Below are 6,195 nucleotides of genomic sequence, written 5' to 3' on the forward strand. Positions count from 1 at the left end.
AGATCGCAATTTGTATGTTGCAGCAGAACAATTAGTCCAACAGGGGACCAGTTGGATTTTAACCGGACCCGCAGCAAACGTTTTTTGGAGTGCACCCACGGATGCTCAGAGGATACTAGAAAAGTGTAAACAGAACTAATCAATTAGGCATATTTACTCTAGAACACTGTGTCTGATTGAGAATATGTCCAGTTCACACCCATTAACGGCAGAAAAATCTGTTGTATCCACATTGGATTCTATCTATCACTCTAAAAACTACTGAGGTTGGAACCTATCACCCCAAAGCTCACCGCTAGTATTGGAAAGTTGGCAAATTTAGAAGTCCGATTCGAACAGAAAAATATTAAAATCAAAGTTGATATTGTTTGATAGATCGATGACAGTGACAAACGAGGGTTGCGTGTGTAACTGCGTGGGAGTGGGAAACCAATTTCAGCGGTTACTTTTTTTACTCTCTGTTGCCATACAAAATTTTTTAAGGAGAATAAAAGGGGAACGAAACAACAACAGTGCAACACAACAGATTCCACAGATAGTGGTTTTTCTTCAACTCATACTAATGACGCAAGGATAATATGATCTTGAACTGCTGAAATGTAAAAATATTGTTACTTGTTTGTTAATCTAAGTATTCTTAGCAGTAAACAAATTGCTACAGTGTCATGTTTTTAAGAATGACTCGTGATCAGTATATAACTGGCTTCTGTGTTTGTGAACAGCAATTTTCTCATTTATTTGGCACAGTTTTCAGATTCTTCGAAGAACCAGCAGATTGAGAGCTGATATTGAAAAATATTTTACGCAAGTGCAAGATCTAGAAAGCAACCGGGTTTGCGTAATTCTTTTTTTTGCAAAAATTAACGAGCTGGTTCAATTGTAGTAGAACGATGTTTTTACAGACAAATTTTACCAATTTCTGCAGATTACATACTTAAACGTGTTGAACTTGACAACAGACGAATTTGCTGTGAGAAAAATAAACCCAAAAAATGTCGTTTGATTTTATTCAACTCGATGTAACCACCTGAAGAAGCTGCAAAAGTGTTTATCCGGCTACCTTTTGAGTTCTCACAACACAAAACTGAGCTGTACAAATTGGTAGCCTACGATAACACAGTAAAAGAAGTAAATCTGGCGGAAGAAGTCATGCAAGCGATCTAATTAGCCAGCGTTGTTTAAGCAACCAGTGAGTAAAGATCCTGTGCAAAAAAGCTATTTTCAATTCTGACAAAAAATGAGACGCGTCCAACTCATTGTTCCTATTAAAGTCCGAGAAAATTAGTGAATGTTAATTGGGTTTGATTCAGCTATTTCAGTCAAATACGGATAAAATAGAATAGGTGTTGCAAATTCTGAGCGTAACAAAGCCAAGAAACGTGGTAATAATTTTTGAAGAAAGAAAAAACACGTTTGAAGTTACTACAACAAGAAGCTAAAGTCGTATCAGAGAAAACAAAGGAGGAAGAAATCATTTTTGATGAAGTTGAAAAAATATTATGTCAGAAAGCATTGGAAATGAGAGCCACATTTCTCAAAAACCACCTTCTGCATTCAAAGTGCGCTTCAATCATTAAAAACCATTTTTTAACAGCAAAAGTTTTTTTGATGGCAGAAATTTCTGTAAAAGGTCTGGTTGGTCGGACAATCCTTGACAATGTCGGCGTGAACAACATTGGTCCAACTACAAAAAATTCAACGCCAAAATGAAATTAGACGGTGCTCATACCTGACAAATCCTACTGTACGAGCTCTGCCTACAGAAATTGTATCAAAGGTACTCTGAAAATTTTTGAACGGAATAATGCAGTCCAAAACTCGTGGAAGCAGTCCGGAAAAAACAATCATTGATAGCAAGATTATTATCGTTGGAGCAAAAAGAGATCGCAATTTGTATGTTGCAACGCAAAACAACAAAACGATTCGTATTGCAGAACAATTAATTCAACAGGGGATCAGTTGGATTTCAACTGGACCCGCAGCAAACGTTTTTTGGAGTGCGCCAACGGATGCTCAGAGGATACTAGAAAAGTGTAAAAATGTCACAGAACTAATCAATTAGGCATATTTACTCTAGAACACTGTGTCTGATTGAGAATATGTCGAGTTCACAACCATTAACGGCAGAAAAACCTGTTGTAACCACATTGGACTCTATCTATCACTCTAAGAACTACTGAGGTTGGAAGCTATCACCCAAAAACTCACCGCTAATTTTGGAAAGTTGGCATATTTGGAAGTCCGATTCGAACAGAAAAATATTAAAATCAAAGTTGATATTGTTTGGTTGATCGATGACAGTGACAAACGAGGGTTAGGTGCGTAATTGCGTGGGAGTGGGAAACCAAATTCAGCGGTTACTTTTTTCACTCTCTGTTGCCATATAAAATTTTTTAAGGAGAATAAAAGGGGAACGAAACAACAACAGTGCAACACAACAGATTCCACAGATAGTGGTTTTTCTACAACTCATACTAATGACGCAAGGATAATCTGATCTTGAACTGTTGAATTGTAAGAAATATTGTTACTTGTTTGTTAATCTAAATATTTTTAGCAGTAAATAAATTGCTACAGTGTCATGTATTCAAAAATGACTCGTGATCAGTATATAACTGGCTTCTGTACTTGTGAACAGCAATTTTCTGATTTATTTGGCACAGTTTTCAGATTCTTCGAAGGACCAGCAGATTGACAGCTGATATTGAAAAATATTTTACGCAACTGCAAGATCTAGAAAGCAACCGGGTTTGCGTAATTCTTTTTTTTGCAAAAATTAACGAGCTGGTTCAATTGTAGTAGAACGATGTTTTTACAGACAAATTTTACCAATTTCTGCAGATTACATACTTTAACGTGTTGAACTCGACAATAGACGAATTTGCTGTGAAAAAATAAACCCAAAAAATGTCGTTTGATTTTATTCAACTCGATGTAATCACCTGAAGAAGCTGCAAAAGTGTTTATCCAGCTACCATTTGAGTTCTCACAACACAAAACTGAGCTGTACAAATTGGTAGCCAAAGACAAAACAGTAAAAGCAGTAAACTGGAAAATCAACCAGCAAAATTGTGAAGTTGCAGCTGAGTCAAACACAGAGGGATCATGTTTAGCTGAGCAATAATGGAATGTTTTTGATGATAGTCGTCAGGTTTGCACTGGGATGAACAAAACAGTTGAGACCATTATAATCCAATCAAACAATGGTCGCTGGTACTATGGGTATGCGACCCAATGGTATTAGTTACCCCATAAAGTGTTTGTGTGAGGGGGGCTACTAAAAAAATCTTCAAAAAGATGGGACAACTTTGAGACAACTAAGTACAGAGTAGCAAAGAAGCACAAACCCTAATTAAACATTCAATTGTTGCTGAAGCAAGCATTGGTAGAAAACACTTCACCACCTAGAAGGACAGAAGTGCTGACTCTTAAAATGTCATAACAATTGCACTTGGTTAATTACGTTTGCGGTCGAAAGCTTAGCCAGTGGAGCTAGCATTTGTAAACGAAAAATCATTGTTGCACGGATCTTATATTTGTCAATGCTCGGCTTAGTGCTGTAAGCAGAGGTCATGGCAGTGATATTGAAAGAGCAAGAGCAATTTTTAGGGAACACGTAATGAGCACTTTTTAGGGAACACATAACGAGAATACACATAAAGAGTTGACATTTCTGGTTTTACGAATGGAGAAACATCCCTCACATCAAACAGTAAACATTTCTTGCAAATAGAGTGACAGTGATACTGGAACCAATTGATGTTTCATAGATTTAACATGTGAGCGCCACCAAAAAGGCAGAGTAGATTGACATCACTGCGTAAAATTTTAAAAAACTCGAGTCATGCGAGTGGCTTACTGGGCCAGCGTTGTTGAAGCGACCAGGAAGTAGACTTCTTGGGCAAATAAAATTATTCTTCGACTGGGATAAGAAAAGTCGCTACCCCACCCGAAGTACCTACCCCACCCGATTCTCCATATTACAGTCTGAAGAAAATACGGATTTTTCTTTGGTTCTTTGGGTACGGTTTAGCAAATTAAACCAATTAGAGAATACAGAAGAACAAGTGTTTCAAATTTTCAGTACAAAAAATCCGCAAACGTTGTAATAAACTTTGAAGAATGAGAAAGACAAAGGCAATACGTTTCGAGTTACTACACGAAATTTATGTTTTACCAGAGAATGTACGAAACAAACTCTGCTAGGCTTTACATTAACATTGCTTATCAACATCTTTTAGCATACGAAGCGAGTTTTGTTCATCGTTTAAAAATTTTTCAATAGCAACAGCTTTTTGATAGCCGAGATACCTGCGGAAGGTCTTGTTGCTCAAACAATGTTTGCAAAGGCCGAGGTGAACTACATTGACCGAACAAAAGTGAAAATTGTATGCCAAAATGAAAAGTGAGTGTGCTCTTTATTCAAACATCTCACTAATTTTTTGAACGGAATCATGCAGTCCGGTAAAAACGTTATTCAATGACAACTCATTGAATTTCGTTGGAGCAGACAGAGAGTTCAACAAGTGTGTTGCAACACGGAACAAAACAGTTTGTATCGCAAAACTATTGATTCAACAAGGAATCAACCGAATTTTCAACGGACCCACTGCATTTCATTTTTGAGGAGTCTGGCAACGGTTACTCAGAAGATACCAAAATATGTTCCCAAACCAATCAATTGCTGACATTTAACCAAAAAAATAGCATCTGTTTGAAAATACGTTGACTTCACAATCATTGACACCAAAAAGATATGTAACCAAATTGGACGATAGATTATTCTCATCTCATTTATGATCAACTCCGACAAAACCCTCTGCCAATTTTTAATATTCGGCGAAATTGGATCTTCAATTCAAACAGAAATATAATAAGAGAAGGTGGTACTGTTGATTTGATCGATGACAGTGGAAAACGAAGGTGTTAATATCTCGGTTCGGTTACGAAAAATATTAGGAGTTTAGGTGGAGCATTTCGATTGGCAAAATTTGAAAAAAAAATGTTGGAGTTTAGCAGAGGCATGCTGAGAAGCTCACTCCAGTGCAACCAGTTGACGAAGTTTTTCTGAAAAAAAAACAGAACTGGAAATTTAAGAGCGCAGCTTGCGTTCTAAGGGGGAAAGAAAATCAGCGTTATGAATTTCCTACCCTCTATTGCCATAGCAACTCTTCTAACTACGGAAATATGACTTGACAAAAGGGAATAAAAAGAGAATCATCAACAACAGCACAACACTATTAAAAAACTTATTACTGAATTTTGAATCTAATTATTCTCAGCAGTAAGTAAATCTTTATAGTGCCGTGTATTAAAAAAATTATTGGTGAGCAGTATATAACTGGTTGCTGTGTTTTGTTTTATTGAAAAACTTGGAGTGTAAATTTTTTCGTTTGGCTGTCCTGTTCCTGCGGATAACTTCAGCTGCAATTTTTGCTACCCTGATCGGTTTTTCAACTTTTGAGTACATAGAATGGGACTCAAGTTAAAATTCATTTGCATAAACAAGTTTTAGGCATCTCTTTGCCTTCGAGTGGTTGAGATATCAGATTGAAGTGATATACATAAAAAGGTCCGTATTGTGAGATTTATTGCAAATCGAGTTGCATTTCAAAATCGTAAAGCTAAAAAATCGATTTTCTAAAAAAAATGTAATGGAACAGCAATAATATAGCGATTATACAGTTACAAAAGTTAACTGTAAAAATATAACATCTGGATAGGTTTAGAACCACTGAATGGAACTGGGGTGTATAAAGCTTTCCTTTTCAAAAGTGGGAAAGCAGCCTTTACAAGTCTGATTTCCCATGCTGCAAAGCTCACCATTGCACATAGTTTCAATGCCATCAAATTACTAATTCCTTGGAGAAAAAATTGTAAATGGATTTTGAAGACATCGGGCATCAAAATGGTGCATCATAAATTAGTCTGGAATGTCCTCAAAAAAATCTGACTTTGTTTGATTTAAAACAACGTGGAATGGATCCAGCATAATTTTTTGCATTAATTTAATAATATGTGGGAACAATTGAAATCACATCATAAACACACTCCATGCATTTTTCCTTTCTTTTTTTAATTACTGAGGCCAACGAACTGAGGTTAGAATTCTAAGAGTTTTCTGTTCCCGATGATAGTTGATGTTAGAAAATATTGGGTTTTTGTTTATATGAGTTAGAAATAAAATATTAACAC

The sequence above is a fragment of the Convolutriloba macropyga genome, chromosome 7, assembly GCF_964194025.1.
Source record: "Convolutriloba macropyga chromosome 7, txConMacr16.3, whole genome shotgun sequence".
In the NCBI taxonomy this organism is placed as follows: domain Eukaryota; kingdom Metazoa; phylum Xenacoelomorpha; order Acoela; family Convolutidae; genus Convolutriloba; species Convolutriloba macropyga.